The sequence below is a fragment of the Macaca fascicularis genome, chromosome 7 (genome assembly GCF_037993035.2).
Source record: "Macaca fascicularis isolate 582-1 chromosome 7, T2T-MFA8v1.1".
Classification (NCBI taxonomy): Eukaryota; Metazoa; Chordata; class Mammalia; order Primates; family Cercopithecidae; genus Macaca; species Macaca fascicularis.
Window position 1 is genome coordinate 68737702 of NC_088381.1, and position 9404 is coordinate 68747105.

A 9404-nucleotide genomic window follows, 5' to 3' on the forward strand; every position below is an offset into this window, starting at 1 on the left:
CATCCCGTCCTGAGAGCTCCAGGTCCCCCTTCGACCTCTGAACAGATCCCTCCTCTTCTCAGAGATTTCCCCTTTCCAAGGCTGCCTGGGCGGGTTTCCTGTGACTTGACAGTGGCTCCCGCAGCCCCAAAGCCAGCCCCCTTCATCTGTGACTTAGTCTGTTGTAGTGGTGAGCTGCCACATCCAGCTGTGACCGTTGCTGAAAACTTGTGCCCCCTCTGTGGTATGCCCCTGCCGTGTTCTATAAATAGTTATAAATACACACACACACACACACACACACACACACACACACACACACACACACGTGGCCGACTGCCTCACCTCTAGCACTGGGAATCAGTCCTCGTGCTGTCCTTGCGGAGACTTGTGGCCCAACAAGAGGAAGCTGTCTCCTGACATTGCCCCTCGAAAGGGCACCACCTCCAGGGAGCCTCCCTGTCATGCCCGGCCTGTGGACAGCCAGCCCCCGCCATCCTTCCCGCCTTCTGGGCAATCATGGGGGTGCTGTGTGGGCAGCTCTGTGGACTGACAGTCTTCCAGTCCTGCTGTCCCTCGGCTGAGAATCCAACCCATTTCTGGATGACAGGGAATGTGTCCTCTGCTGGCTCTGTTCTCTGTGGAGCTCAGGGGAGGGAAAAGTCCAAGCCATTTTTAGGATGCTTTTGGGAGCGGTGAAAAGGTCACACCCCTTCCAAGGGACACTTTTCCTAGAAAGTTCCTGGAGCTTAGCTGGTTCTTATCCTGTGATGCCGGCTCTGGCCACTAGGGGGCAGGGCCGTGAACTCAGCCTGGAGGGAGCCTGCGGGGCAGCCTGCACTCTGGAGGGACAGACAGGCCACCCGGTGCAGACAGGAGAGGGAGGCAGGGGGACGGAATGGAAGACACCTGGGGTGGGTGAAAGTCAGTGCCCTCGGGTGCTGGTGTTGTCTTCCCGGCCACAGCTAGATCAGTCTTCTGAACCTGTTGGACGTCAGGGCTGCACTGTGCCCATTAGGCACCATGGTAGTCCCCGTGAAATCTACCAGGTGTCACCAGGCAGCATCCAGACAACAGGCCTGGAAGATTCCCAACAGCCCCACTGGGCATGCTCAGACCCTTTGGGGCTCCTCTTTCAATGGGACAAACTGCAGGACCCACTGAGGGAAACGGGAACATACCAGGCTGAGCAGTATAGCTAAATCCATTTATTCCCAAATAAAAAGCAAAGAAAACAGGAGTCCCATCACCAAGGAGCCATGACTCCATCCCCGCCTCCTTCCTCGCTCCTATGCTAGCAATAAATAAGTTTCCCAGCTGCAAATAACTATCAGAACCTCTTCTTCATACACCAGCTGCAACCTCCGCTAGGTACGATACATACAGAATGTTAGATACAGAATGTACATGGGGGAAGGGCGGGTCACCCCTCACAGCCCGTGCCCTCGCTTGGTCTACAGTTAGCTCCACTGTCCCGCCTCAGATGCCTCTCTGAGTAAGATGATGGGAGCACCCCGAGAGAAAAGTTGCCTCAGTGAGAGTGAGGAGGCCATCGCACCTCCTTCAAACAAACCAATTCCATCAATCTCTGGCTGTTAAATAACAAACATCATCATCCAGAAATGTAAGGACTCAGCCTTGGTCCAGGTGGTAAAGGGTCTGTTTTTCTCTCTTCATTAGACAGGGGTCTGGTGTTGCTACCTAATGGTAAAAAGTGACTGGGAAGGCGTTGTAGGGACATGGTGGGGGTGGAGACTCCAGACCCACTTCCCCAGGCTTATGCTGACAGGGGCCTGCTTTTATTTATTTTTATCCCATGACTTTTTCCCATAACTTCTTCCTCATAACTTTTTAAAAAAACTTTTCAGGCAACTTTTTTTTTTACTTTTTTTGAACTTTTTGCCACAATTTTTCTACCATATTTTTTATCCCATAACTTTTCCATCCCACAACTTTTAATTCCTGTAACTTTTTTAGTTTATGTTCTTTTAATAAACACACTTACATAGTTACATTTTTGTGAGAATAAAAACCGATTATCTCATGACAAGCGTGCCCAACATTTGCATGGTCTCAATACCTTTAATACTATAGTTTTCAAGACACACAAAATTTTAAGGCAAAAACAGCACCTTGCAACAATTTCATAATTTATTACATTATAGTAGCATCACAGAAGTCAATAATGCCACTTTAGACAAAAGTCAGTATTTCCATTATACATTCTGTTTACCAGAAATCATAAGTTGGTAAAAGTCATTCTAAGAAAACTTGGCAAATAAAGCTTTGGACTGGAATTGGCATTTCTTTCTCTACTTTTCCTTCCCCTAGATTCTTGGTTTTACACTACAGTGTTCATATTTTAAAATATTTTAACTTATTTCAAGATATTATTATAGCAGTTATGTTTTTGAATAGTTATTTGAAAGTGACTGTAAGATAAAGTTTTAGAGAAAGTATTATGGATAGGGCTGATTTACATTTTCATGTTTTATAAAACTCAGCTTTGGTTTTAGAACTGATTTTTTTCATTTCAGGGAAACCTATCAGGTTTAATCAAATAGTTTAAAAATAATTATGATATATTGCAGTCTTTAAATTGATATTTTGATTCTTTACTTCCTACAGAAATTCACATTTATTCAGTTTGAACTCACATTTTAAAATTCTGTTTCTGCTGAACTCTAACCTTCTAATGTTGTGTTCTAAGCAAATTGAAAGCTGCCTTATACTGAATGAGGAAGAGAACAAATACTTGGCTGAATGAGGTATTGCAAACGACTGCATGCACTTTGAAGAAAGACTAAAGTTATTGTCATAGAATTTCCATTCTTTTTAGCTTTTTCTTAAACATATGACAAAATTCCTACACAAAGAGTGGTATTTCAGTTAATATAGCACTTTTATTTTTCAGACTGACATTCAGCTTAAATATGCCGGTATGTGATTTAATCCAGAGGTCCCTGATGAACACATTATTGTCAGATAGATTACAGATGCTAAACACTATCTGAAGGTCATTCCTAGTCATTTATATGTGTCAGGTAAAAGTGAAGTGATTTGAACTGTCGAAATACAGAGTGAACATGAGGGAAAGACCCACTCTCCTTTAACTTTCTACAAATAAATTTAAGTTAGAAACACAAATAAACATGAGTGGCTCTAACATTCAAATGAAGTAAATGAATTGTGTAGGAGATTAACCCCTAAACTTTTTTTGTTTTTAAATTTCTTGACCAGCTCTTAGATGATGGTGATGTTTATCTCCCTGATCTCAGCACGGTGAAAAGAATGGCATGCAGGGGTTGCTGCGCAAGCCTCGGTGCTCCTGGAGAGTCCTGCGTTAGAGGAAGCAGCTGCACGATCTGCTGTGCCGTGGGGTTGTGGTGGGGAGAACCCTCCCTGGCCTCTCCTGGTGCAGGCTCCACGCTGTCAGTGAGGCTCAGCCACGAAGATCTTCAGACAGAGGGAGGAGGGGATCTGAGGTCAGTGCGAGCCTCCCCTGCTCCTGCCCGTCCACCCCGCCTGAGCGCTCTACCCACCACCCTGCTTGTCAGCACGCCCAAGCTCCTGGGGGATTGGGGCTCCTAGAGCGGGCTGATCAGCAGGGCTCTGGGCAGTGGTCAGGAATTTGTCGTGCCCCTCATTGTGGTCGCCCACAAGCCACAACACCTGTCCCTGCAGCTCCAGCAGGTTCACCTGGAGGGAGGGGTGCTTAGCTGTCATGCTGGTGCTGGCGCCCAAGTTCACCCCCACCCCCACCCCCGCAGAGATGGCCCCATGCAGGGCTCGGAGGGTCTCCCTACACACAGACTCACCCCCAGTCCCTGGGGTCCTCTGAGATGAATCCACTGGGTGAGCCAGGGGCTGGCAGCACACCCTTTGCTATTCCTGGGCACTGGCTCCAGCGTCGTTGAAAAATGCCACCTGAAGGCAAGAGGTGAGTATTCTTGTAGGGACATACACAGAACAACCGGGGCAGGGAGGCGGAGCGCAGCCACTTCCCTTGGGGCTCAGAGTGTGCACCTGTTGGTCACAGTGAAATGGTGTTTGACCACTGGCTCCCGGAAGGAGTGAAAGTCCACAGAAATCAGAAGGCAGGGAAACCAAGAACATAAGGGGATCTGGGAGGGACCAGCGAGGAAGGTGACAAAGTAGGGGCAGGGAAAGTCAGGCTCACCTGACCTCCCGGCTCTCCCGGTCCTCTGGGATGCCCTGCATGGGCCGAGGTGCCTCCTCCTCCTCACTGTCCAGATGTCCTCCTCCATCTCTTCTAGGGGGTGGCCAGAGGGGTCCTCAGACAACCCAACAAGGGAAGTGGGGGTCCACCTCTGCCCCCACCCTCACTGTGTAGCCCTGAGCCAGCCCATTCCCAGAGGGGAATGAGCTGTTCTGTATTATTACTTTTAAGAACCAAGATCTTGCTATACTGCCCAGGCACAGTCCCACTACCGATTGGTGCCGGAGTCCTGACCTGGTCCCTTTCTGACCTGGGCCAGTTCTCCCGTCTTTAGGCAACCCGATGGCCTCCTGCTCCCAGGAGGTCACCATATTGATACCGAACTTAGCGCGGACACCCGGTCGGCATAATGACCAGCTGTGTTAAAGGTGTCTTCCAACTCCTCAATCCTATGCTGCTAACAGTCCCCCTTTCCTCCTGGGGCTCTCGCCTCTTCCTCCGCGTGGTCTCCCGTACCTTCCCCAGGGAGAGCCATGAGGCTCAACCTGGCTTTAGCTGCTGTTTCTGCTGGCTGGTAGCTTCCAGGTGCTCCTAAGAGGCCAGGAAAGAGGGTGAGAAAGCACAGAGGTTGCCAGGTTGTCCCTCTCGAGGCCCTGTCCTCAGCAACTCCCTCCCCGGGGTCTCCTGCAACTTTTGGCGGGCCATCTTAGCTACCACTCTGCCTTGAGCTTCCTGCTGCTGCAGCTGGTCCAGGAGCTGGGTCTGCAGCAGTAACTGCCTGTGCAGCACCTCCTCCTCAGAGGTCAGCTGCTGCTAAGCGACCACATACTGCTGCAGCTGACACAGGTACTGGTCTCCCTGCTGCTGCAGACTCTGAGCCTCTTGGCTCTTCAGCTCCACCTGCAGGAAGATCCTGGGCATGAGGTCGTTTACTAGCTGGCTTCCAGATTCCTGGCCCGTTAATAGGGTAGCAAGGGCACTGTGGTGCTCTGTGGCCTGCCCAGGCTCCTGGTCCCTTGCTCCAGGCCTCAGAGAGTGCCTCTCTTGCCTGGAACCCAATGCATCCTTCCCCAGCGTCAAATCTCACACGCTTTTCCTTATCATTTAAACTGTAGACCACAGACTAGTGGAAAACAGGGGGAGCCAACCAGCATCTGCTAAGTGTACTACATGCCTAATGTTTCCACGTATTATCTCATTTAATCCTCAGCACCTCTGCAAGGAAAACGCTAACTTCCTTTTGAAGTTAAAGAAACAGAGACTTTGCTGGGCGCGGTGGCTCAAGCCTGTAATCCCAGCACTTTGGGAGGCCGAGATGGGCGGATCACAAGGTCAGGAGATCGAGACCATCCTGGCTAATACGGTGAAACCCCGTCTCTACTGAAAAATACAAAAAACTAGCCGGGCGAGTTGGCGGGCGCCTGTAGTCCCAGCTACTCGGGAGGCTGAGGTAGGAGAATGGCGTGAACCCGGGAGGCGGAGCTTGCAGTGAGCTGAGATCCAGCCACTGCACTCCAGTCTGGGCGACAGAGTGAGACTGCATCTCAAAAAAAAAAAAAAAAGAAAAACTTAGAAATGCAGAGTAGTTGAATGATAACCAGTAGAACCAAGTCCAGAAAACAGTTTGAGTCTAAGGAGTCTTTTTGGTTTCTGCGTTTTGTTTTGTTTTGAGACAGTGTCACTCTGTGTCCCAGGCTGGAGTCCAGTGGTGCGATCTCAGCTCACTGCAACCTCTACCTCCCAGGCTCAAATGATTCTCGTATCTCAGGCTCCTGAGTAGCTGGGATGACAGGCATGTACCACCAGGCCTAGGTAATTGGTTTTTTTTTGAAATTTTAGTAGAGATGAGGTTTTGCCATGTCAACCAGGCTGGTCTCAAACTCCTGACCTCAAGTGATTCTCCTGCCTCAGCCTCCCAAAGTGGTGGGACTACAGGCGTCAGCCACCACACCCGACATAAGGAGCCTCTTATACCACTGTCTCTTCCCCTGTGACTGGGGGACTCCATGCCTCTAGCTGGGATGATGATATCCAGACCTGGGGGGAGCCCAGGGCTCCCCACCTCTAAAAGTCAGAGGGAAAGATGCAAGAAACAGCAATAGGACTGCCCTGGAGAGTGCTGGGGTCACCTGCCCCCAGGTTGCAGCTGCCTCTGGCCTGGCGCCTCCCTTCCCCAGAGGCTGGTGCCCGCCTCCCAGCCCTTCTTGGATGGGTCAGAGGTTACCGTGTCTTTCAGCTCGCCCAGCGTCTTCAGCTCCTTTACTTGAGGCTCCAACTGCAGTGCGCTCTTGTTCTCATTGTTCTGGACAGAGAGAAGCAATCATTGGCCACCCGCTATAGCTGGAGACCCCAGAACTTGGTGTCTGCCTGCCATGGCACCGGGAAGGGTGGAGGCAGGTTAGAAAAATCATCCCTTCTCTCCCACAGCCATCAGAGCAGGGCTCTGGCTCACAGGTGCCTTTAGAAGTACCATTTCATGTGAGGACTACAATGCCCCATTTTACAGGTGGGGAAACAAAGGCCTGGAGGGCTAGGGAAGAGGGCAGGCTCCCCAGGTGGGGCAACCCACCGGCTCCTCGAAGCTACTGTGTGGCTCTGCCTGCTGCTCGTAGAGGGCTTCCCACCCCAGCTCCAGCATCCTCTCCAGCTCCCGCAGTGTCTCCTGCTCCCACAGCCTCTGATCCTGCTCCCGCAGCCTCTCCTGTTCCAGCAGCTCCTCCACTTGGTCCAGCAGCTGCTCCTCCTCCAGCAGCCTCTTCTGCTCCTCCTGTTGCCTGTCCCGTTCCAAAAGCTTCTCCACCTGCTCCAGCAGCCTCTCCTGCTCCCACAGTCTCTCATCCTGCTCCCGCAACCTCTCCTGTTCCAACAGTTCCTCCACCTGGTCCAGCAGCCTCCCCTGGTCCAGCAGCCTCTCCTGTTCCTCCTGCCACCTCTCCTGTTCCAATAGCTTCTCCACCTGCTCCAACAGCCTCTCCTGCTCTGGAAGCCTCTCCTCCTCCCGCAGCCTCTCATCATGTTCCTGCAGCCTCTTCTCTTCCAGTAGCTTCTCTACCTGGTTCAGCAGCCTCTCATGCTCTAGCGGCTTCTCCTCCTCCTCCTCCCATCTCTCCTGTTCCAACAGCTTTTTCACCTCCTCCAGCAGCCTCTCCTGCTCTGGCAGCCACTCCTGCTCCCGTATCCTCTCATCCTGCTCATGTATCCTCTTCTGCTCGTGTATCCTCTCCTCCTGCTCATGTATCCTCTCCTCCTGCTCACGTATCCTCTCCTCCTGCTCACGTAGCCTCTCCTCCTGTCTCCTGTTCAGGAGACTCAACATCCGATTGTTTTCCACCTCGGCCTGGAGCTGTCTTCCCACACTCTCCAGCTCCTTCCTTAGGTGTTTGGTCTCATCTTGTAGCTGCTCCACCTCAGAGGGCCCTCCTGGGGAATCTGGGGCCCGGGGTTCAGCTGAGAAAGGAAGCAGACAATCAGGGTCTCTGGATTCTCAAAAAATAAATAAATAAATAAATAAATAAATAAATAAATAAATCCTCCCATTGGTGCAGAGCTCCTCCTCTCAGGCTTCCCAAAATTGGCCTCCCTGCTAAGGATTCCTCGCACCCAGATGGTAGCCAATCTTCCAAGCCACTTTCAATGGAGAGCACTGTGGGTGGCTGACAATGGGCACTCCTCCCTCTTTGCTGATGGGGACACCAAGGCTCAAGCAGATGACAAGGCTTGCAGTCTCCTGGCACAGACCTCTCTCCCTCTGCCTCAAAGCCCTTCCATCCACCCACCTCCCTGGGGCATTCTAAGCCACCCCCACAGCCCTCTGATGCCGGTCCTGCTCCCAGGTCACGCCAGCCCCATCTTACCCCTCTGGTGTTTGAGTTTGAACAAGCTCCTCCCAAGCTTCTGTACCCGATGTATCTCACGCTTCTTCTCCTCCTTCAATGTGTGAACCTGCCCAAAGCACAGGGCGAAAGGGCCCTGGTGATAGCGGCTGAACCTCTAGAGACAGAGTTTGAGAAAGGCCCCCCCGTTCTGCCAGCTTGTGATTTAGAAAGGTGCGTTCATTCAACAAACATGTGCTGAGCACCTACAGGCCAGGTGTGGTTCTTCACAGCGGAGATAGAAGACAGAAAAGGACAGACAGCAGCCCTTGGCCCTGAGGTTTCCATTCTAGGGGCCTTTAAATCTCGGACTCCCAGAGCGAACAGAGACCTTTGACACTCTCTACCTCATCCAGAAACACGAGCCCAAGGAGGAGAGAAGGCTTGTCCAGACTCAAAAAGCAAATTAGGGACTGAGTCAGGGCAGAAATACAAGCCCCTGACAAACAGCCAAGCTAGTGCTTCCCTGAGAGGCAGCAACCCCAGGGCATGTGTGGCAAGGAGTCGAGCAGGGGTGTCTGGAGAAGAGAGAGTCAGCAGAGAGAGCAGTGCAGAAGAGCCATGCTGCACGGTCTGTGCTCTGGGGTCCATCCAGGTGAGGCCTGGGTGCGCCAGCTCCCCATTTACCCTTGGCACCAGAGGCCCCTAGACCCTTTCTTCAGGGCCTCAAGGGGAAACGAGTCCAGGTTTGGCAGCGTGGAATCAGAGGATGCCACTGGACTCTTTCCAGTGAATGGATGTTTTCACTGGGTTGACTGATTATTGCGGAGCTTTGAGTCCGGGGCTCCTGCTAGTTCTTGGTACTGGCTCTGAGGTGCATGAAGGGAGGAGGAGTTGGAGGATTGCGGGGAGGGGTAGAGAGAATATTCATTAGGGCTGGGGAGGGGGATTGTGTTGGCTGTCTCAGCTGGGAGAGGGGCAACCAGCCCCTGCTGTGGGAGGAGGTTGGAGGGCTGGCCTGCAGGGTCACTGAACCTCGGCCCAGGGCCTCTTACCTGCAGATCTTTCAGGTTAGTAGATGACACAGGGCCCTCCCCGTAGACACCTGTTGCTGACTGCAAGAGATGAGAGTGCACATGGAGATGTTCTGTCCCCCTCAGTGCCTAAGCCCTCTGACTTCCTTTCTTCCCATCAACTGACAAAAGTTTCTTTTCTGCCTATCTTGGACCAGTTGTCCCATAACTCCTTTGTGCCAACTTCTCTCATGGTTTTTATCACCCCACCATCCCACCCTGGGGCGCTTTCAGTGACTCCTAAAGGGACAGCCTGATGGCAAGTGACTCTTCTCATTGGCCTGGCTTCCCCTTGAGACTGGGAGTGAGAAAACTCAAACAGCAATGACCATTTCGTGGGTGTCCTGGGTGTTTACAGCA

General features: G+C 51.8%; 1 pseudogene across 4 annotated transcripts; it reads right to left on the reverse strand.

Annotated features, from left to right (window-relative positions):
- Window positions 1-2112: 2112 nt before the first annotated feature.
- Window positions 2113-7604, reverse strand: LOC102125898 (uncharacterized; annotated as a pseudogene). 4 transcript variants are annotated; one of them, XR_010588229.2, is made up of 6 exons: window positions 6729-7604; window positions 6384-6461; window positions 4676-4750; window positions 4160-4252; window positions 3798-3906; window positions 2319-3435 (listed from the first exon to the last, which is right to left on the reverse strand). The product of XR_010588229.2 is annotated as an uncharacterized protein, transcript variant X2 (transcript). The 4 variants fall into 4 exon arrangements; XR_012415299.1 differs by lacking the exon at window positions 4676-4750 and having other exon boundaries at window positions 2113-3435; XR_010588230.2 differs by lacking the exons at window positions 2319-3435; window positions 3798-3906 and having other exon boundaries at window positions 4183-4249.
- Between the last annotated feature and the right edge of the window lie 1800 nt (window positions 7605-9404).